Consider the following 24,985-nt stretch of genomic DNA (forward strand, 5'->3'; position numbering starts at 1 on the left):
TAATAAATTATATTTCGTTGAGCTATAAATCTGTATGCCAAGTTGTTCTAGTTACTCCTGGTATATGCACAGACTTTCTTTTTGAGGGGAGGGGGCGAATATGATTTTTCCATACTGGATCTTCTTTCTGAAGAATGTTCTAGATTCCTTGAATTTCTGTATTGACATACAAATTTTATGATTCATTTATGAAAAGAACTAGAATTTTAATAGGATTAATCTTATAAGTCAATTTGAAGATCATAGCTAATGTAACAGTATTTCATTTTCTGATCCACGTGTATAAAATCTCTATTCATTCAGATCGTCTTCACTTCCTTTTACCAAAGTTTTATACCCTCCTTTCAGATTTATTTCATTTCATGTGCATGAATGTTTAGCCTGGATGTATAAATCTGTTCCGTGTGCATGTCTGGTTTTGGCAGATGTCAGAAGATTGCATCATATCCCCTGGAACTGAGCCACCATGTATGTGCTGGGAATCAAACCCTTATCCCCTGTAAGAGCAACAATCTGTTTTAAACCTCTTAGCCATCTCCCTAACCTCCAGGGCTTTGTAGTTTTATGGGGGCATGTCTGGAATTTCTTTTGTTAAATATATACACTGTCATTGTTTTGTATTAGTGTAGATGGAATTTCCATCATTTTCATATCGTTCGTATTTTGTATATTTGTTTTAGTATAGAGCATTTCTGAACTTCTGTTTAAGTAGTATTTTTGGAGAGCTCAGGATTTTCTCTGTGCAGAATTATAGCATCTGTGAAGAGTTATGGTTTTACTTTTCCCTTTTTTGATATGACATGCCTTTTTATTATTTATTTTATTTTATTTTATTTCATTTTTTGCCTGATAACAAGAACTAGAATCTCTAGGGCTAATGAACAGGAATCATGTGAGCAGTTATTATCTTGTTTCCATTTTAGGAGGAAAGTTGCATTCTTTTTTTTTTTATCATTACATAATAGGGTTTGCTACAGCTTTTTAGTATGCTTGGAGATGTTTTTAAAATATGGTTAAATTTGCTTCCAATCCAAGTTTATTGAAAGCTTTATTATGAATGCAGGTCTCAGGACTGTCAGATTTCGTGTGTGTCTCTATTAATGATAACCATATGAAGTTTTGTCTCAGAGACTATTAATATAGTGGTTTGCCTTGGTTGACTTCCTACCTGGCATTATGGGCTATTATTTTTATAAGTGGCTAGAGTCACGTTGTTAGTATTTTAAATAAGGTTCTTACAACCATATTTGTATGCTGTTTTACCGTTTTAGTTGTTCATCATGTCTCATTTTTATGTACATAGAATCATACGATTTCTTGACGGATATCTTATCCCCATAATGTTTTTGTGTTTGAGAATTTTATACGTTGATATGATATGTTTTGATAAAATTCACACACACAATCCAATTCATTACCTATCACCTCCCATCATTCATTTCTTTTCCGTTTCGTATGCTTGTTGCTGTTGTTGTTGTTAAAAGACTTCTGAGACCACTTAGTACTGCCATGAGGTACATGGTCGTGGGTTTTTCTGCAGGAGCATAGATGGCTTCACAGGTGCCTGATGAAAACTGACTATCTTTTACCCAGTAGCCATCAATTTCCAATAGTTCCTCAGCTAAAGATGGCACTTCAGGGTTCCCCTTCCTATCCACCCTGGCATATTTTGTCTGCCTTGATCATTTCTGAGTGTTGTGCATGCATTCACAGTCATGGTTAGTTCACATGTACAACCACCCTGTTGTATGCTGACATCATTATTTTGCTGTAGTCATTCACTAACTCTGGCTCTTAGAATCTTCCTTTCTCCTCTTCTGCAATGAACGCAACTCTAGGGAGTCAGAGTTGTGATATAGATGTACTGTTTAGAGCCGAGCACTCCCTAGCCTCTTGTAATCTGCAAGTTGATCAGTTGTGGGTCTCTGCATTAATAACTTTCTACTACACAAAGAACTTTCTCTGATAAGGCCTGAGAAATGTATTACACCACAGATATATGAATAAAACCTGGGACAGTTTAATACTATGTGTATTTAGCGATATAATGGTAGTATGTTCTCTTCTGGGTCCTATTACCTGCAGTCATCCATGGGTTCTTAGCTCTATTAATGGTGAAAGACATGCCAAGTCTCTACCTTATTAAACAGAATTTAAATCTAATTTAAAAGTAGGTGGTTACATTAACATTCATATTATTATAGCACCGGTGAGCACATTTTGTCATTCACAGGATTCACAGATGGGTAACCACGTTACTTAATTTTTATTTCCCAGGTACTAAGCCTAGCAACTTCTAGCACTATCAAAAGCTAGTCAGTAAGGATGACGCTTCCAGATGACTATCACCTTGGTATTTTTCTGTGTTCTGTGATGGTTCTGTGGTGACTTCAAGAATAGGATCTTACCATCTAATTTTGTATATAACCAAGAACATTGGACAATTTCTATCTTGTAGTGTTTGAGTTCCATGGGACTGTAAAGATATATAACTCCATACAATGTCTTGATAAGTGTTCTGTTCCATAAATTTGTATTGTTTGAGAACTCCATACATTTATCAAATGTGTTTTGATCAGATCCTCCTCTATCCATCTTCAGAAGCTTCAACAGTAATAGGTTTCCCTGAGGTTTTTCCACGTGTTAGTGGCAGTCTTGTCCTACCTCACTTAGCCCTTCTGGTCCCTTTATCTTTTTCATAACCCCTTTGTTCTATCTTCCTTCTGTAAAGTTCCCTGCCAAATGACTCACTAGTGTCCTGGTTTCTATGGTACCCCAATATAAACACATATATCAAAAAAGGTCAGAGCTAGCATCCAATTATAGAAGAAAACAATTTGCCTTTGCCTTTCTGTGCCTGGGTTATCTCACTCAGAATGATTATTTTCAGCTCCATTCATTTACTTGCAAATTTCATTAATTCTCTTTACAACTGAATAATATTCTATTGTATAAATGAATCACATTTTCACTTATCCATACTTCAATTGATTGACATCTAGGCTCTTTCCATTTATTGGCTAGTGTGAATACATCAGCAGTGAACATTGATAAACAAATATCTCCATGTTATGATAAAGAGTCCTTTGAGTATATATCCAGGAATAGTATGCTGGATAGTTCTATGTTAATTTCATTCAAGCTAGAGTCATCTGAAAAGAAGGAACCTCAATTGAAGAAATGACTCGATAAGATTGGGCTATAGGGTGTGTTCTTAACTAGTGATTGGTGTGGGAGGGCCTAGCCCATTGTGAGTAGTGGTATTTCTGGGCTGGTGGTCCTAAGACCAATAAAAAAGCATGCTGAACAATGAAAGCAATTTTATAATTGGGCATCAATCCAACATAAGGAACTGTATTAAAGGATTACAACATTAAGAAGTACGAGGACAACTAATCTAAATATTTTATTCTTCACATTTTTTATACAGTTCAAATGCTCTAAGGTTCTCAACTTCCTAATACTCCAATGCTCCAATACAGTTCCTCAGCCATAAGGTTTTTTTGTTGCTACTTCATAACTGAAATTTTGCTACTGTTATAAATTGTAAGATAATGTCTGACATGAAGGATATCTGATATGCAACCCTTATAAAAGAGTCATTTGGCTCCAAAGGGGTCACAACCCACATGTTGAGAACCCATGATATAGAATCCTATCTGCAAATGAGAGTAATTTGACTTCTTCCTTTTCTTCTTGTATCTTCTTGGTCTCTTTGTCTTGTCTGTTTGTTTTGCTTAAGACTCCAGTACTACATTGAACCAGGTGTTTTGGTTGTTGCTGTTCTTACTCTTAATTATGGAATTATTTCCCCAGTCTTTGGAATAAGGGCTTTAGAAGTATGTCCTTATGATCTTCTGGATTCCATTGATTTCCTTTGTAATGTTTTCTCGTGCATTTGTGAGTTAGAGTCTTCTCTTTCTTTTCTTTAACTTGAATAAGAATGTGTCCATCTTATTCTTTTCAAAGAACTAACTTCACTTCAGTGATTGTTGGTATTTAGTTTTAATTTCTATTTCATCAGTTTCTACCCTGATCTTGCTCAGTGCTTCCTGCCTGCTGCTTTTGGGTATTGTTTGTCCTTTTTCTTTCAAGGCTTTAGGGTTGGTTATGAAGTTTCTCTATTGCGTTCTCTCAGATTTTTTGATGTTTAGCCTTGGAGCTATAAACTTTTCTCTTAAGACCATTTTCATTGTATCTATACATTTTAATATGTTACTTTTTTATCTTCATTCAACTTAGGAAATTTTAATCTTATTTTAATCTCTTCCCTTCATTATTTTGTAATGTATTCATTCTTCAATCTCCATGATCTGTGTGTTTTCTATGGATTCTATTATTGCTCATATCTAGTTTTATTCCTGGTGCCTCAATTAGGAACAAGAAATTATTTCAACTTTCCTGTGTCTGTAGAGATGCTTTATGTTCTAATATGTGGTCTATTTTGGCCAAGGCTCCGTAAGTAACTTACCATTTTCCATAATTTAAAAGATTTGCAAAGGATTGACATGAACTCGATTTTGAGCATTTGGTGGAATTGATCATTGGACCAACTGGACTTACATTTTCATTGAAGGAAGTTTCAAGATTATTAACTCTGCCTTTGTATTCATTATTGGCTTATTAATATTTTCCAAATTTTCTTGAGGACATTTGGAAATCTTATCACTCAATTTATCCATTTTGGACTACTATGTTCTTTGATGACGCACAGTTTTCACAGCATTCCCTTAGAATTCTTTCAATTCCTGCAAAGTGGGAAGCAATGCCCTGCTTTCATCCTGATCTTTAGTATCTTGAATCTTCTCTCCCCTCTCATTTTGTCATTGTATCCAAAGATTTGTTGAGTTTGTTGATTTTCTCACAGAGCCAAGTTCTGATATATCCAGTTCTTATTGATACATCGTTGTCCTTTATTTCATTCTCCACTGTTCTAGTCCTATTTTCACCTCTATTCTGCTTGTGCTTGCTTATTTTTTCCTAGTTTTTAAAGGTATAAATCATAGTTTTAGATATTTTAAAGAATCAGTCTTATGTAACCTAGGATGGCTTTGAACTTCTGATCTTCCTACCTCTGCCAACGCTCCCTTTGGTGTGCATGTAACGTATGTTATTTCCAAAGTACTAAGACCAAGTATGTGGCTTAATTTTTGTCTCTGCTTCTTATCTTAAAGGGCTATAGCTAAGGAATCACTACTAAATTAGATAAAGTGTATAACTTTTTATTGTAATTAACCAATTATATTTCCCTCTAGTACCCATGACCTTTATGATCCTCATATAATTCATGTTATAGAGAAAAATCATTTGCATGATGTAATTGATTTCAGTAGACACAGGGATTTTCCATGAGAGTCAGTCAATGGCCAGGCTAATTAAGCCTTGAAGACAGAGAGAGATTCTCAAATATATTTAATAAGCTAAATTAAAACAGCTTTCTAGGTAGTTCCTTCTCCAATGTGTTTTAATACAGCATTGCACCTGAGGAATACCGAATGGCAGAGAAACACCTGAAAAAATGTTCAACATCCTTAATCATCAGGGAAATGCAAATCAAAACAACCCTGAGATTCCACCTCACACAAGTCAGAATGGCTAAGATCAAAAATTCAGGTGACAGCAGTTGCTGGCGAGGATGTGGAGAAAGAGGAACACTCCTCCATTGTTGGTGGGATTGCAAGCTTGTACAACCACTCTGGAAATCAGTCTGGCGGTTCCTCAGAAAATTGGACATAGTACTACCGGAGGATCCAGCAATACCTCTCCTGGGCATATATCCAGAAGATGTCCCAACCAGTAAAAAGGACACATGTTCCACTATGTTCATAGCAGCCCTATTTATAATAGCCAGAAGCTGGAAAGAACCCAGATGTCCCTCAACAGAGGAATGGATACAGAAATTATGGTACATTTACACAATGGAGTACTACTCAGCTATTAAAAAGAATGAATTTATGAAATTCCTAGCCAAATGGATGGACCTGGAGGGCATCATCTTGAGTGAAGTAACACAATCACAAAAGAACTCACACAATATGTATTCACTGATAAGTGGATATTAGCCCAAAACTTAGGATACCCAAGATTTAAGATACAATTTGCTAAACGCATGAAACTCAAGAAGAATGAAGACCAAAGTGTGGACACTGTGCACCTTCTCAGAATTGGGAACAAAACACCCAGGGAAGGAGTTACAGAGACAAAGTTCGTAGCGGTGATGAAAGGATGGACCATTTAGAGACTGCCGTACCCAGGGATCCATCCCATAATCAACTTCTAAACGCTGACACCATTGCATACACTAGCAAGATTTTGCTGAAAGGACCCAAATATAGCTGTCTCTTGTGAGACGATGCTGGGGCCTAGCAAACACAGGAGTGGATGTTCACAGTCAGCTATTGGATGTATCACAGGGCTCCCAATGGAGAAGCTAGAGTAAGTACCCAAGGAGCTAAAGGGATCTGCAACCCTATTGTTGGAACAACATGATGTACTAACTAGAACCCCGGAGCTCTTGTCTCTAGCTGCATATGTATCGAAAGATGGCCTAGTCAGCCATCAATGGAAAGAGAGGCCCATTGGACTTGCAAACTTTATATGCCCCAATATAGGGGAATGCCAGGGCCAAAAAAATGGGAATGGGTGGATAGGGAAGTGGGGGGGCGCTATGGGGGACTTTTTGGATAGCATTGGAAACGTAATTGAGGAAAATATGTAATAAAAATATTAAAAATAAATAAATAAATAAAAAAAAATACAGCATTGTCCCTATATTCGTTCAAAAGCAGCAGGCATGGTTGCTAGGGGAGACACCAAACCAAGAGAAAAATGAACACCCCTTCCTTCTTCCTGGGACTTCTATACGCTCATCTTTTTGGTTTTGGTTTCTTATGATATGCAGCCTCAACCTCAAAAACAGGAGGATCTCGAGTCTACAACCATTACAGTAATTTATGTCTAGCCCTAAAATTAAATATCTGATGTCATGTATCCAATAAAAAAAAGACATTATTTGCCTTTCATGGTTATTTTCAAGGACTCTTATTGGCTCTCAAGTTTGGAATCATAATTTTTTTAGCAGAATTTCACTTCTACAGGATAGAAGATCACGGCATACTTTCTTGCCTTTAAGGCTATTTTATGGGTGCTGGGTGCTTCAGGGCAGTGAGTAGAGAAATAGGAAAGGCTGGAAGGTTGGTGGTGGTGATGCTTTGTTTTGGACTTTAGTTTTTTGTTTTTGCATTTGATATCTAAATCTGTTTTAATATTAGATCCCTTTTGTTCCCAATATAACATAATTCATGCGATGTGGTGAAGCTCACCAGTTAAAGCCGGCCTCCCTTCTGTGACAGTCTAAGACTCAAGGGTCCCAAAGTGCTTCTCTACATAAACTCACATACAGTATTTAGATTGCAGATGGTGACCCTGAAAAAGCTAAGTGGTTTTTCCAAGCTCAGACACATCTTCTGCCTGGACATCTAAGGATTTTCTCAGCTTCTACTCCCTACCCTGACATGAAGATGTGCTTACTCCTTTACCTGCCTTTCCCTCTTCCTGTTCTCCTGGATTTCCTCATCAAACACACTGAAGCACAAGAGTCAGGGAAAGGCTTTCAGCCTATATTCCTGATATGTTCATAGTGTATCCTGTAGTGATTTTGTTTTGAGTGATACTGCTACATTAGGCTACAAACCACAGAAACCTCATGGCTTTGTGAAGCCAAGCCACAGGATGGCTAATTTTAGACACAGTGAGGAAAACATATTTGTTGCATTAATCCACTGAGATTTGGGGTCAATTCATTACCACAATATAATGTACCATGTCCTTCTTAATATGATTTCTAAAACTCAGTAGGAGAAGAGGTCATATGAAGCCAATCTAACATCAAAGACTCAGTTCACAAACAACATTCTCACTGTTTGGTTAATGAGGAGAACTAAGGACATAGCATCCGCTCTGTGAGCTGAAAGATACCAGGATAGAAGAACAAATTAAGAAAAAAAAATTGGGAGGATTTTTTTTTAGTAACTGTTACTTCAATTCAGCTACTCATGCCTTTGTATTGGTCAACTATGGTCTATTTTTGTTTAATTAAAATAACTAATTCTGGTAGTTGTGTGACACCTGGAGATACACTTAAGCTCAGTATTCCGACTTTGAACATTTTAAAAATGTATCCAATGCAAATAAATTTAATTTGCAAATAAATTTAAATCATGTGCTTTAGAACGACACTGAGATTTTAGATTTGCTACACTGTCTGACAACAGATTGCAGTGACCCCAAATTACTAATAAGTAAACTGATTAATAGCTGCAGTCATTTATATGTTACATCAAGTTTACTTCTTCTTGTATGTTTTTGTAGTATTCCAGTGCTGCTGCCAGTACATTAGGTGGTGATCTAATTGCCTATTTATTATAGTCTTAAATAACCTATAGAGAAGTCTGAACTTATTTATTATTTATTTATTTGTTATTTGGTCACCATAGGTGGAATGAAAAAAAGGAGGATGGGAGTAAATGGAAATGAAACGCTATTGAGCAAGCACATCACCAGCAGAGAGTTCTTTCAGAGAGGGAAATCCCAAAATATGCAAATGGGGATTAGTTAAATTTAAATGGGGTAAATAGATATTGAATTTCACTTAAGCATAACCCAGTCTCTTGTTAGGCAACAGCATCATTTTTTCCAACCCTTTATACTCTATTTAAAATATCCATGCCCTATACACTCCCAGTGACACATTAGAAATCATAAATACTAATGCTGGTAGTCCTTAAAAATTATCTCAGTGATTCCTTTCTGAAAACATCTGCATCCTATTATAATCAGATTGTAGAGGGTATGAAGTAAACTCATTACTTGTTACACTTATGAAAGTGAAATATTTGAGGTGTTGAGATGCACAACATAGCTATTTCCAGTAACTTCTTCATGGTTCCAATCAAGTCTGACTTCCCTACGACTTGATAACACTTTGAGAACGTTAGCAGCATGGCTTCTTGCTTTATTCTTCTTGGAATATAGTCCTTTTTTTTTAAACTTCCTATTTTTATTATTTATTTGTACTAAATGAAAACTTGCTGGAAGTTTAACTGGATTCATTCCCAAATGGGAACATTCTAAGCATGGTGTCTAACCCTCCTTGTCACTGATGTTTCTGCTCTATCTTAGAGTGAAGCCTGGACTGGGAAGTCCCTTCCTGATAACTGTGCTCTATACAGAACCGACGGATAATGAGGAGGCTGTGAAATGGAAAGAGAGCTAGGAAGGGTACAGCAATGATTTAGAGGGAGGAAAGGGGAGGGAGAGTGTTGTAATTATAGTATAATCTCACAAATAAAATAAAAAAGTATCTAGTGCCTCAGACAGGATCTTACCTGACCCCTGGAACCCTGCCTCCTCATTTGTGGAGAAAAGAGCAGAAAACACTTAGCCACTGAGGCAGCTCCACTATTCAGCTCATGGCCTGTATGTTTTCTTCTGTTGTGTATTATCGGCTAACTTTCTTTCCCAACCTATTATCTTATATGATCATCACAGGGAAGCCTCTATATTCTCAGTGGAGAGTTGCTTGCTGGCAGCTTCCTAATTATTTTCATCACAGGTCTTGCTTGTGGGCATCGTCCTCCACTCTCTGTTCTAAAATCATTATAAGTTTTTCATGTCCTTGAAAGACAGAGAATCAGAAACATCCTAACACCCTCCGTTTGTCCCAGAATGACTTTCAAGCACATTAAATCTGTCTGCGTGTACCCCTTGAGGGCAGTTTTTACAAAGAAAATGTTAGATGCTTTTTTTTTAAATGATCTTCATCTCTCCATTATATCCAATCTGCTAAATTTTCTACAGCCCTGGCCCTTTATGGGATAAAAGGTACATGGAAACAGAATGGAGTTGTTTATCACAGAGACTCAAACGATAGCAAATTCAGTCTAGGAACTAAAAAACCCATTTCAATCAAAAGTGACTTAAATTTATGCAAAGCCCAGAAGAATCAGCCCTGTAGGAAGTAGATATAAGAACTCCATATCGCTACTGGAAACTAGTAGGCCTAACGAATGTCTAGGTTCTAGGTCTTTTATGCTACTGATTGGATTTCTGCAGGTGGGTGTTAACAATATCATACCATAGACTTGGGGAATTAACACTCAAAACGAAGTAAATCCACAATTTCCTAGATAAGATCTGTACATTTCTTTTTATACTATGATAAAGCCAAAAATACACTACACACAAATCAGCGCTGCTACAGTAGTTTCCAGGCTTCTGGCTTCATGTGAGACTTCTAAGCTGATTCACTTAGAAGTATCTTCAGTATCTAACCCAGCTTGGAACATCATGCTAGTCAGTCCAGGCTCTGGATCTTTTACTTAAATCTCCTTCCATTTATTCCCAGTGATGATTTGTGCCTTTACTTCACAGAATGAAAAGAAGCTACTACTGTTCATTAATATCCTTTTATTGCAACTACCCATCATTGCTGGTGCCAGCATCTCCCATTCTTTCTCCAATAAACTGAGATGGTATTAAAGGCCATGTGTGCTTTAAAGCTCTGAACTGTATAGACCAGACCACCCATATTCTAGAGCAGTGACATTTTAGCTTTGGCTGTGCATCTGAAGGGCTTGATGTGCTCTTAGACTGTTACAAGCTGGGAATGGGAGCCAGGAGGTGGAAAGGTGGGATGGTAGGGATCCCTACTGTGTTGAATTTTAGATAAAAATATACTGAGACAAACAATAAAACCCAATTCAGAGCCTCCTTTGATCAATGAAATCATCTTTTAAGAGGGATGTTCAGCCATCATTATCTTTTCTGTTAGAAGCCAGACTTAAACTTCCACAAAGGAAATACTCTCCTATATGCTCTCACGTGTTCAGTTCCAACTCTCAGCAAATGCCTGATTTTGAATGCCTCTCCTGATCCCTGAGTACCTGGATGGCATCCTGCATTCTCTACTGGCTTTTCGCTCTCAAGAGAAAGTACATTCTCTCTCTCTCTCTCTCTCTCTCTCTCTCTCTCTCTCTCTCTCTCTCTCTCTCTCTCTCTCTCTCTCTCTCTCCCTCCCTTCCTTCCCCCCTCCCTCCCCCCTACTCCTTTGCCACCATCTTCGTCCTTCTCTCCTATAATAAACCTCACGTGGAACTGTTTGGCCTGGTGTGGTCTGTCTGGAGCTGTGCGACAAACACAACATTCTCAACATCATTTCCAGTCTTTCTGCTCTCTTGTGTCTACACTTGCCTAGGTCAATCTGAGACCTCTGTCAGCTTTATCTTTCTTAACCTTCTTTTCCACTCAATACAGAGTTCCTGTTTAACACTGGCCTGTTCTGGGGTCATTGCTAATTGGGCTCCCTCCTCTATCCACTTCACAGTTTTCCCAATTGGCTTTTTGTTCAACTGTGCATCTCTTTGCAAAAGCATTGGTTCTAGGCCCCTTTTGAAAATATCCTGAAATATATGGACTTTTTCCATCATTCATCATATTTTTTACTGAGGCTCATAAAAGTTGTCTTTACATTTGGTTAAATTTATCCCATTGGTTCTTGCACTAATAAGGGAATCCCTAAAGAGTGAAGACTCCCCCTCTCAAACGCACATCTCAGAATCCCTCCAGATACCGTAATGTTCTCTTGGTTCGTGGTTTACTTCCAGTTTCCTTATTCAGCACATGCCAAGGGAGGCTGAAATCTTAGGATTTGGAGGTTTTTTTTGTTTTTTTTGCAATTAAGAATTTTCATTCCCTAAACATTTTTATTTAACCTCACATTTAGTTGAGGGGATTCTGTTTTAAAATTTTATGCATTTTAAAATATTAAAATAGAGAGTGATGTGATATATATATATATATATATATATATATATATATATATATATATATATATGAATGATAAACCAAACAGAAAAACAGGCCAAAGTGGTTCCACCTAAGAGAGGTTTATTGTGCAGAAGCAAAGGGGCAGTGAGGCAGGTAGAAGGGCAGAGAAGAAAAGGGAAAGAGGAGGGGTGTTCTCCTAATTTATACAGAAAATGACATCACACAAGTGAGGGTGGGAAGTGAGCCAAGTGGGTTGTGGGATTGAGGGTCTTTGGCCAAGCAACGCAGGTCAAGGGTTACATTGTTAGGCCTGGGCTTGGAGTGTCCTGGTACTAACAGAGAGGATTTTATTTCTTTATACCCCTAGCAATTGGGAAGCCTCCTCTTCTGATTCTGAACCTATTGCTTTCCATTCTTTCTTCTTGCCATTGGTCTTCATTTGTAAGCTTCTTAACTTTTTTTTCCCCCATCATTCCCATATGGGAAGAAGAAAACCAGAGCAGAGAAACCCATTAGAATCCCAGTAATAACTTAGCCTCCACATTTTCTTGTCCTTTGTCATAAACTGCTTTCTTAGAGTTAATGCCAAGTGTCAAACGAGACATGGGGCTCTGACATCAGTGTCTATTGAGTGTTTGCACAGACTCAATGCCAAGTGCTTCTTGTGCATTTCTTCCCATCGCCCTTACAAGAGCATCCTCAATTTACAGACAAGAAAGCAGAACAGTTGAAAGGTTGCATAGACAATGAAAAAAAAAAAAAAAGCAAGCACCTAGAGTTGGGATCATTGATATGTCCTAGTAGGGATAATTACTAAATGTTTTAAACTTTGCATGCCATATAATGTTGCAATGATTCAAATCAGCCACTGTAGCATGAGTACAGCCACAGACACCCAGTATGAAAAATAAATGTGGCTATGTCCCCCTAAAATTTTATTATAAAAATAGATGTGTTTGCCTTGTGAGCAACCCTGCTTAAGATAGTAATGTTAATTTTTAAAACAAACAAACAGATAATGATAGCCTGGTAATGAGGCTAAATCATATGGAAAGATTTTATGTCTGTGGCATTAGGTAAGCCCTTCCCAGACATTTAGGCATTTCAAGTGAGATTGGTACAGGAAGCTGATGACAGAAAAGAGGAAGTTGGTGGAGGTAAGGGACATGTGCACAGGTTGGGGTGGTGATCTGAGAGGAGTGGGAGGATGCTTACTCCTGGGCCTTCCATTCTTTCTGGCTCCACCACATGCAGGAATGAGGCTTTAAGAAGCTGAAATAATGAGGACCAGGTTAATGGCACCAGATTCAATATCTATACCTTTGATATGGTGACACTCCAACCTCAGCATTTTTCAATCCTCTAATCTCTTAGTCAACTAAGAATAATAAAGACTTCTTTGAGAGGAAAAATTTTAAAAGTTAGCCTCCGTGTTAATCAAAAAGAGAAATTCAGCAAAGGCCGCAAGCTTTGCTGTTACAGATGCATGGTTTTGGGAAAAAAGAAACAGACTGTGTATTTGGTTCCAAGTGAATAATATAGTACGTGTTACTCATTTGGAACCACGATCAGAGGACAAGACACAAGGAACCAAGACCCAAGACAGGAGCTGTAGATCTTTTACCCTCAGTACCACCATGAGTGAGACCAAAATTCCTAAAGGGTGATTTTTGAAGTGAAAAATGAACATTATACTCATTTGGGAGAAAGAAACTAATTACTAAATAAATAATGGGAAACGTGGAGTTACATTTTTTTCCCCTGTGAAACAATTCCTATGCTCGGTAGTAGACCTTTCAGCGTGGTTCTGAGTAAATACTTGACTAAGGCAGGGGAGCGTGCTTCCCTCCAGGGATGGCAAATCAGTCTAGTCTCATTATGAAATCAACTTAGAACCCAAGACCCTGTTACCAGTCAGGCCTCCCGGCACACTGAATATTCTTCTAATTAACATTTTCACCGTGCATTTCTGCATCTATTGCTTCCAGAACCCTTGCCTCTGTAAACAGACAAGATGGCAAGAATTGATTTTTTTTCCTCATAGTCAACTGAAGGTCACCTGTGGCCTTCACATCATTTGGAGGCTAGCTTTGTAAATATTCTCAGAAGCAGTTTTCCCAGTGTTCTGTTAGAAAGTAGATGTGCGAATTTGTCCTTGAACGTTCCTGCATTCTTCAATCAAGAATTCTTGATACTCAGAATAGGATTAGGAAACATGTAATTTCTAGGTCTCTATCACCTAGAATTTGAAGCATTTTCTTAAATTAATGATCTGTTATCCAAACTACCCTGGGAATAAAATGCAGACTTTTTTTTTTAATACCAGCCCCAAACCTAACATAAGCTCACCTATTTTATTAAAATGTTATATTTAGTCTGATGAACCCAAAAGAGATTCTTTTATGGTTTTCAAAATGTTCAATTTAGTGAAAAACTTTCCTCAATCAGTATATATTTTTTAATTGTTCTCACCAAATAGACTTTGTGTAAAGTAATTTTCAAAGTTGAGACTTTAAATTTTTTTTGAGGCACATAGACAACAGCACTGATTTTTTTCATCTATAGTCCTCAAAAGAAGATTGCATGTGTATTGACATTTGAGTTGAAATATTATTGAAGATAGTGGAGGTTAGTATAGGGGTTCGAAATTGCTGACAACCAAGGATGCTTGGTTTATTTGAATCAGACAGTGATCCAGATGGTAAATAAAAGAAATAAGAAAAAAATGAATGAAGAACACATGGTAGTGTCTTCCCTGCCCTGTTTAGCACTTTCATATGAAACTGAAAGCTATGAGTAATGCCCTCTGATAACTCTCTTTTAATTCCAAGAGTAGGCTGAATGCAGTGGCCTGACTTTGAGCTCCCGGTTCCATGCTTAGGCACATCTCCTTGTACAAGACAAGAATTCACAATTGTGTGTAGAGTGGCTCTAGGTTAAAATTAGATAATTTAACTGGGATTCATTCTAAATATTCCCTAGTATATGTCAATGAAGTGGGCTATAGTGTTTCTACACTAGTAAGATGCCTACTAGAAGGTATGTTAGGAAATTCTGGAAAATAAAAACTCAACTTGTGTCTCTGCACAAAAGTAAATCATTTAAGAATTAAAGTAAAATTCACAAAGATTGGAGAAATGCTAACAGATTCTATCTCTTACAGACTCTTGTAGAGAGAATTACAAAAGGATGGGATCCAGCAAGAGGCCAAGGGAGCCCAAGGAATGGAGCGGGCTATAAGCAGTAGTGGTGAGTGTTTGCATCTAATTATAATGTGGGTATTTTAAGCAAACTGTGTTAAAGTTTAATTGACTGAATTGCCTGCTAGCTGGACTCTCCTTCTATGTGATCGCAACTGTTTTCAGCCTACTAGCTTGATATATCTTTTCCCAGTGAATAACAGCTTGTTCTTCTCAAGTCTCCAAGTCTCTCTCTCTCTTTCTCACACACACACACACACACACACACACACACACACACACACACACACACCAATTAATACTTAAAAATATTTCTTGACTGAATAGATGTGCTCATGTTTAAATATTAAGAGTGGTTTCTAGTGAAAGAGAGCATTTTTGATAGGATTAAATGCTGGGAAACATGTTATGTCTCAACCCAATTCTGTGTTGAAACAGCTTGTGATCTATGTATTTCTTCAGCCTCAGTTTTTTCACGTGAATCTGCTGTGATGATCTGAGACTCACTGAGGTCAAAGCAGAGGTCACATGAATATTTGTATATTGTATTTGAGACGTTGACTAGCTTCTCCCACATATAATTTTCATCATGTGGTTACGAGATGATCATTTAACTCTACAGTGAAAGTACAAACAAGGCAAAACACAAAGCAGTTTGCAAGATTTCTTTGATTTCTTTGACCAAGCCAAAGGGTGGTAAGATCCTTGTTTTGGCAGAGTGGTTCTTTTATGATATTGGTCCATATAAAGATTCTATTGCATTGGGCAGTAATGCTTAAGTTTCATCAGGTGGTAGTTGTATGATTTTCTTGAGGAGAAGCAGCTTCTTACTCTTCCTGTTGATGTGGGGTATCCACCAGAAAAGACGGGTCAGACATGGGTCTAAACTCATAGAAAGTCTTTATTGGCCAGCTAATGCACTGGGTGATACACTGGGTGCTCAGGATCCCAGTGTTGCCCTGAACCTTGCTCAGGATGAGTATTTAAACACAGATCATATTCTGGGTTGCTGTACACCAGTTGACAAGAACACTTAGCTAGAATCAGACCTACTGAAGCTAAAAAGCAAAGTTAGTATGTTTAGAGACTTTCCCAGAACTCTGTGGACTGTGATGGATTAAACTTTTGTTTTAGTTTGGCTGGTGGTGCTGCCTATGTGCTAAGTTTTACAGCCTGAATGGCACATCCATCATGGAGTTAGTTTTGCCAAGATCTGGAGTTACAGTTACACGGTAACTGTTAGTTCTGAATGAGATACCGGGGTAAAAGCCAGACTTTGGGTCTTCAAAAAAAATTTTTTTTAATCTGGTAGTTCCTGAAAAATCCACAATGAAAAAACCCAAAGTTCTTTGTATTATGAGTCCATCTGGAACCCCTTCAATTAAAGCTAGTGGTTGTGGTCACTTAGTGAAAGCAAGTTGTCATAGAGAGAACATACTTAGATTTAAGCATTCAGTTACTGAGGGCAGCAGGATAGGTGGTAGTTCTCATAAACAACACAGAGCTGCTTTCTGCTTCCATGACCCTCACCTTGATGGCCGTAGACCATTAGTATCACTCTTCAATTTCCTGCAAAAGTTAAACATAAGCCCCAAAAGTATCCTATCATTTCATTTGTTCTCTTTTGCTCTGTATTTTTAAATGAGTATAATTGAGTATAATTCAATTTGATTTAGCTTAAATACATGATTCCACTTTAGTTAGTAGCATTGATTGTTTGAAATCAGCTGTTCTGTAGCTATCCTGTGACTAATTAGTTCCTTGGACAGGAACTTCTGAAGACTTTAGTGAGCATGCCAACCTTTTGATGCTACCAAAACAAGGTTTGTGGGGAAAATCTCATGGATATATGTGGGAGACCTGCCCCAGACACCGATGGTTCCCTCTTGAAGGCAGTTGAGGGGAAGAGCATTGGTATGGGGGCTAATCTTTATTTTGTGAGAGTAAATATTGCTTTCTATATTTTACCAGTCTTGTCTCTAAGTTACTCTGAGCCCAGAACCCAATGGCTCAGAGGAATTAACACTACTGTAAAACAAGACAAGGTAGGGATTAAGAGAGGCCTTTGGTTCTTTTCTCCACAATGCCCCTGGCCCTAAGGCTGGGTGTTTATTTAACCCCTTGTCAGCTAGAAAAAAATCACTCTCTGGAAGTAACAAAACACTTTAAAAAGAGATTCTAATCTTTATTTCTAAGAGAAGAAGAAAGGGGAAAACTTATCTCTAAGAAAAAAATCTGTGAGTGTGTGTGTGTGTGTATGTGTGTATGTGTGTTCTATTCTTTGTTCTCATTACTTCTTATACTTATCTCAGGATTCATGATCACATGGTATTCCAAATATCTTATTTTTGGAGAGTTTATGCAAGTTCAAAGATAGACTTAAATCAGAAACTGGATGAGAAATACAACAGAGATGTTTACATGTGCTTCCAATAACGTTAGTTGTCTAACTAGACATTCATTATCTGTCACTAGCTCCACAGGTTCATTGGGAATCTAAATTACAATTCTTATGTATAAGTTAACATTGAAGTTTTGTATAGATAAATTGAGTCAATATTTTATCTTTTGTCCTTGGACAGTTCAATAAATCATTCATTCCTAGTTTATGGCCTTTAGCTGTTTTACAGACTATAGGAGTATATTCCTAAATTGTTAATTTGTATCAATGCCTGCTTACTATCAGTACAATTAACTCATGACAGCAAAAGACCAGCGGAATTCTAGTTGCAGTTTTCTTATTACAGAGAGCTGTATTTACAGCCCTTATTATAAAGTCTCAATAATTACTAGTATAAATTTAGGAATTCTTATAGAATCATCATTAAGAATTAAGAAATCGTCTATTTGTCTACATAGCATCACTACAAGAGAGTACATCTCCAATGATCTGCAGAAAATCTGTTTAATAGGGTGAGCAAATGCTTAGGAATTGTTATATTGATTTAATAATAACAGAAAAGGCATATCAATGGCAAGAATCAAGACTGAGACATTGTCCCCTGGGCCTAGACACCAAGGACTCATTTGTTGCAGTTCCACAGTGAACCATCTCTAGAAGATCACCTGCTAGCCTTTAGCCTCTTCTAGATGGCTCCTGACAGAAATATATTATTTACTTTGTCAAAGACAGGTTGATGTTCATAAGTGAAATTGGTCTGAAGTTCTCTTTCTTTGCTGAGTCTTTGTGTGGTTTAGGTATCAGGATGGCTGAGGCCTCATAGAATGAATTAGGTAGTATTCATTCTGCTTCTATTTTGAGGAATAGTTTGAGGAATATTGGTATTGGGTCTTCTTTGAAAGTCTGATAGAATTCTACACTAAAATCATTTGGCCCTGGACTTTATTATTATTATTATTTTTTTTTTTGGTTGGGAGACTTTTAATGACTACTTCTATTTCCTCAGGTGTTATGGGACAGTTTAGGTAATTTACTTGATCTTGGCTTAACTTTGATATGTGGTATCTGTCTAGAAATTCATCCATTCTGATTAGATTTTCCAGTTTTGTGGATTATAGACTTTTGAAGAAAGACCTAATGATTATTTGAATTTCCTCAGTTTCTGTTGTTTTGTCTCACTTTTCATTTCTGATTTTGTTACTTTGGAGACTTTATTCCTTTTAGTTAATTTAGCTAACGGTTTGTCTACCTTGATTTTCTCAAGGAACTAGCTCTTGGTTTTGTTGATTGTTTGTATGATTCTCTTTGTTTCTAATTGATTGATTTCTTCTCTGAGTCTGACTACTTCCTGCTATCTGCTCCTCTCAGGTGTGTTTGCTTCTTTTTGTTCTGGAGATTTCAAGTATGCTGTTCAGTTGCCAGTATGGGATCTCTCCAACTTCTTTATGAATGCACTTAGTGCTATGAATTTCCTCTTAGTACTGCTTTCATTGTGTCCCATAAGTATGGGTATGTTGTGCCTTCATTTTCATTGAATTCTAGAAAGTCTTTAATTTCTCTCTTTCTTTCTTTCTTTCTTTCTTTCTTTCTTTCTTTCTTTCTTTCGTTCGTTCGTTCGTTCGTTCGTTCGTTCGTTCTTCCCTAACCAAGTGATCATCGAGTAGTTATTGAGCTACCTTGCACGACTTTGACAAAGCAGAAGGCAAATGGGAGGCTTACACTTATTTTTCTTTTATCACATTTTTAAACATTTCAGTAAAATATATAAATAACATTATAATATTCACAGGCAGTAAAATTAGTGGTATCATTTTGGCAGGATACCAATGGCCACTCAAAAGATAGCTATTATAGACAGAAATGCATATTATTCAGTGCCCTTTTACGAGTAGAAACCACAGCAAATGTCTTAGCAGGAGGAAGTTTATTAAAACAGTTGAGAACTGGAAACTTGAAAAAGATGATACAAAAAACATTAATCAGCTGTAAAACTTTGGGTTCAAAAGAGACAGATCAACCTTCTTTAATTAGCTTGTGACATAGATGGGGTGCTTAGAAATGCAGGATTTAAACCTCTGAGAACTGGCTGTTGCAGAGTCATTAAAGCCCCTGCAAGGACACAGAGACACCACATGGTCTTGCAGCACTCCTTTGGTAAGGAAGAACCAGAGATCTTATCTGGGGTCCATTAGAGGGCACAATCGTGATGGTTTGGGAAGTCTAGAAGTCCAAACGAAATCATGTGCACCATTGGAACAGCCAGCAGCCATTCTGCTGAAGCACAAGCTAGAAATGCTAAGAGCAGGAAGCAAAACAGAACCCTTCTCTCGCCACTAGCCTCATATCCCTCTCAGGAGCCCCTGCTGGCAGAGCCTAGTGTTTCAGCTGGAAAAGAACTAGGTCTTGCAAACTTTATATGCCCCAGTACAGGGGAAAGCTGGGGCCAAGAAGTGGGAGTGGATGAGTGGATGGGTAGGGGAGCAGGGCGGGGGGGGAGGGGGGGCTTACAGCGAACCTTTGGGATAGCATTTGAAATGTAAATAAAGAACATATCTTAAAACAAACAAACAAACAAACAAACAAACAAACAAACTGGGTTTCAGAGTCCCGACTGAAAATGACAATGGAAGAGTAGGTGTGAAGCTAAATCATGATAGCATTGCAAGCAGCTTAGGTAAAACAAACAGAAAACCAAGCCCACTGTTCTACCAGCCTTCAGTAACAGTATTTCTTGAAGGGTATGTTCAAGATTTATAGCTGGAATCCAATATTCTAAGTTACAGTAACTATTTTTAAATAAAACTGCCACTAAATTAGTTTGAAAGTGAATAAAAAGAAAGTAGTTGGATAAAGACGATTGACTGCACACATCCATGTGCTTTTAATAAATCTCTTTAGTTAGCTTAAATATTATTAAAATGTTATATCTTATTGTACTAACAAAATAACTCATGATGAAAAGAAACATATGAGGCAAGGGGGTGGGCTTGTTTCGTGTGGAATGGTACTATAGGAAATACACGGAGCAAAACAGCAAGAGACCAGCACTGTGTATGTGCAAAATGGTTCCCAAACCCCACAGTGAAACCTCCTGGTGAAGCAGGAAGTGGGTAAAGCTTCTGGAGCATTTGGGTGAAGAGCAGAAACCTGCTTTTTTCTGAGCATAAGGACCCATTAGTCTCCACTTTTCTCCCTAGAAATACTTACTGTCAAGGTCAAATACTAAGGTCTGACTGAGGCTGGAAGAGGTCCCTTGGCAGGTGAGGAATGGTCTCCTGAGTTCAAGCCCTGGAATGCACAGATTAGAATTTTTGCAGATCTGCTCCAAAAATTTGTTCTCTGATTGCTACACATGCACTGTGGTGTATGCAAGGAGCCTAGCCCAACCCCCAAAAAATAAACAACAGCAATTAAACAGCAAAACAATTCAAGGATACAAAAATGCCTAGCAACTCGGGAACACACAAATTCCACATCCCTGCTGAGGGGTGAGGAATGAGAATGTGTAATCAAATTCAACAAACAGACCCCATATGTGAAATTTCTGTATTTAAAAAATTAAAGATATGCTAAAGAAAAGAATTGATATTGCAGAGGGAATGTAGTAGCTACAAAAAAAAAAAGCAAGCCATTTGGGGAAGATAAATGGTATCTTTGTAATTAAAATGTGATGGCAGAAATTTGAAGATATCATTACTTAGTTTAATGGCAGATTAGACACAGTTGATAAGTAGCAAGCCATGGCTCTCAAGTTTGGAGAACAGAAGCCATTAAAAGCAACTAGAAATTTATGTTTCACAGAAGATGGTTTGAGAATGTGCTGTATATTTGTCATTTACACATTCCAACCATATTGAAAAGAAAAGATGGCTAGAGAAATTATCACAGAAATTACATATATTATGAAATGCAACACTGGCTATAAAATTGATACATTTGTTGAAAGGACACTCTTGACTGCTCTATTGCCTGCCAGTAAGACAATGTTAGGCACAAGTAAATATTTGTTAATAGTTAGCAAATATGTGCCTGTACAGATAGCTCCAGTGGTTAAGAGTACTTGCTGTTCTTGCAAAGAACCTAGGTTTGGTTCCCAACACACAGACGGAGACTCACAACTGTCTGTAACTCCATTTCCATGGGAATTCAGTGCGTTCTTCTGCCCTTCATTGGTACACTATATACCAATGTATTGTACACAAGTATACATGCAGTCATTCACATAAAATAAAAACCAAATAGATCTTTAAAAATACTTAGCTGATGGATCAAAACAAAAAAGGGAAACTTTGAGAAGATCAACTGTGAAGAAAAAAATCTGAAACACTTTCTTTAAATGAATGGATCAAGAAGAATCAGGTTTGGTAAGACAGCAAAGAAAGATATTAAATGGAACAAAATGAGTTCTGCATTTGAATGAAAATTATTACGAACAACAAAACAAACATTTAAGCAATGGTTAAAATAAGACATTAATAAATATGTGCAATTCAGAAATACAATTGTCTACAGAAGTTGTAAAATAAGTTTTTAAGACCATGCTTTGGCAAAACAAAGAAATGAAAACATAATTAAAGAGGGACAGGGACCAGTGACAAGTTAGCTGTCAAAACATACACTTATTCACTCTTTTAAAAAAGCGACAGCCTGGAGCTAAAGCACATGAAGATATCACTAGATGCAACAGTGCATTAACATCAGAAGCACTTAGGAAGAGGAGGGACTCTTTGTTGTTTTATCCAGTGGATGAACATACAAATATGTTTGCCTTAGAATAGATGTTGAGCCTTGCAGAAGCTTTTTGGTTTCATGAGGTCCCATTTATTAATTGTTGCTCTTAGTGCCTACACTGTTGGTGTTCTGTTCAGGAAGTTTTCTCCTGTGCCAATGTGTTAATGCCTAGTCCCTACTTTCTCTTCTATCAGGTTCAGTGTATCTATTTTTATGTTGAGGTCTTTGATGTATTTGTATTTGAGTTTTGTGGGGGATGATAGGTATGGATATTTTTGTATTCTTCTACATGACAAAATACAGTTAGAACAGCACAATTTGTTGCAGATGCTTTCTTTTTACCATTGAATATTATTGGCTTCCATATATACATATATAAAACCTAGGTGTCTATAGGTGTGTGGATGTATGTCTGGGTCTTCAAGTTGATGGCACTAATCAACCGGTCTGTTATTCATCCCAATACCATGTGGTTTTTATTACCATAGCTCTGTAGTACAGATTGAAATCAGAGATGATGATACCCCTAATAGTCTTTATTGTATAGGATTGTTTTAGCTATCCTGGATTTTTGTTTTTCCATATGAAGCTGAGTATTGTTCTTTCAAGGTCTGTAAAGAATTGTGCTGGCATTTTGATGGGGCTTACATTGAATCTATATATTTCTTTTGGTAAGATGGCCATTTTTACTATGTCAATTCTACCAATCCATGAGTATTGGATATCTTTGTATTTTCTGATATCTTCTTCAATTTCTGTAAAATCTTGAAGTTCTTGTTATACTTTTAATTTTCATTGGTTGGTTAGAATTATCCCAATACATTATATATTAATTGTGGCTATTATGAACAGCACAAATGAGACAAAACAGTAGTCTACAGAGTAGGGAAAGATTTTCATCATCTCTATATCTGACAGAAGGCTAATTTCCAAATTACATAAAAAAACACAGGGAACTAGACATCAACAAATCAAATGATCCAATTTTAAGGGTACAGATCTAAACATGTGCAAACAGCGGAATCCCAAATGTCTGAGAAACACATGAAGAAATGTCAAACATCCTTAGCTATCAGGGAAGTGCAAATCAAAATGACTTTGAGGTGACCTATCAGAATTGCTAAGCTCAAAAACACTAGCCACAGCTCATGGTGGCAAGGATGTAGAGCAAGGGGAACACTTCTCCATTGCTGGTAGGAGCCCAAATTTTGGAAATCAATATGGAAATTTCTCAGAAGATTGAGAATTTATATACCTCAAATCCTACTTCTGGACATATACCCAAATGATGCTCCATCTTACCAAAGACACATACTCAGCTATGTTCATAGCAGCTTTATTCATAATAATGAGAAATTAGAAACAACCTATATGCCCTTCCACAGAAAAATGGATGTAAAAATTGTGATACATTTACAGAATGGAATATTACTCAGCTTTTAAATATAGTGACATCATGGAATTTTCAGGAAAATGGATGGAACTAGAAAAAAAAACATCTTGAATGAGATAAATCAGACCCAGAGTGACTTACATGATAGTGCCTAACCCAGTTGTCATCAGAATGGCTTCATATAGCAACTGATGGAAAGAGATGCAGAGATCCAGAGCCAAACATTAGGCATAGCTCAGGGAATCTCCTTGAAGGAGAGGCAAAAGAATTGTAGAAGCTAGAGGAGTCAAGGACACCACAAGAGAGTCTACTGAGTCAACAAAACTGGACTCATAGGGACTGAGATTGAACCAATAATCAGGGAGTACGCATGGGTCTAACCTAGGCCCTCTGTATATACATTATAGTTGTGTAGCTTAGTGTTTTTGTCCAATTCCTAAAAGAAGGATCAGGGGTTGTTTCTGATGCTTTTCCCTGCTTTCAGGATTCTTTTCCTCCTACTGGGTTGCCTGTATATGTGGGGAGTTACCTAGTCTTATTGCAACTTGCTATATCACGTTTGGTTTATATCACTGGAAGGTCACTCTTTTCTGAAGAGAAAGGAGGAGTGTATTGGAAGAGAAAGGTAGAAGGGGGGTGGGAGGAGATGAGAGAGGGGAAAACTGTGGCTGGGATGTAATATAGAAGAGAACAAATTAATTAAAAATAGATGTCTTAACATAAAGGAAATGAGAGATAAAATGTTCTTTAAAAACATTGATATATATGGTTCTTTTTAAAATTAGTTAATTTCTTTATTTTACACTTCATATTTTATTACCCCCCGTCTACCCTCCTACTGCTCCACATCCCATACCTCCTCCCCACCCCACCCCCGTGTCTCCACGTGGATGTTCCCACCCCACACACACACCACCTGACTTCTAAAATCCATGGGGCCTCCAGTCTCTTGAGGGTTGGGTGCATCATCTCTGAATGAACACAGACCCAGCAGTCCTCTGCTGTATGTGTTGGTGGCCTCATAACAGCTGGTGTATCCTGCCTGTTTGGTGGTCCAGTGTTTGAGAGATCTCAGGGGTCCATATTAATTGAGACTGCTGGTCCTCCTACAGAGTTGCCTTCCTCCTCAGCTTCTTTCAGTCTTTCCCTAATTCAACAACAGGGGTCAGCTGCTTCTGTCCATTGGTTGGGTGCAACTATCTGCCTCTGACTCTCTCAGTTGCTTGTTGGGTCTTCCAGAGTGTAATCATGCTAGGTCCTTTTTTGTGAGCACTCCATAGCCTCAGTAATAGTGTCAGGCCTTGGGACCTCCCCTTGAGCTGGATCCCTCTTTGGGCCTGTTGCTGTACCTTCTTTTCCTCAGGCTCCTCTCCATTTCCATCCATGTAATTCTTTCAAACAGGAACACTTACAAATCAGATATATATATGGTTC

At 37.6% G+C, this 24,985-nt stretch overlaps 1 long non-coding RNA gene across 1 annotated transcript in view; it reads left to right on the forward strand.

Annotated features, from left to right (window-relative positions):
• The window catches only part of LOC147000284 (uncharacterized), a 125,741-nt gene that overhangs the window by 98,374 nt on the left and 2,382 nt on the right, over positions 1-24,985 (forward strand). The window contains exon 2 of the long non-coding RNA XR_015046121.1: positions 14,990-15,075. This is a non-coding gene — a long non-coding RNA (uncharacterized LOC147000284). The remainder of the gene's footprint in view (positions 1-14,989; positions 15,076-24,985) is intronic.

This window comes from Mus caroli, unplaced genomic scaffold (genome assembly GCF_978045245.1).
Source record: "Mus caroli unplaced genomic scaffold, Mus_caroli_1 scaffold_19, whole genome shotgun sequence".
NCBI classification, from domain to species: Eukaryota; Metazoa; Chordata; class Mammalia; order Rodentia; family Muridae; genus Mus; species Mus caroli.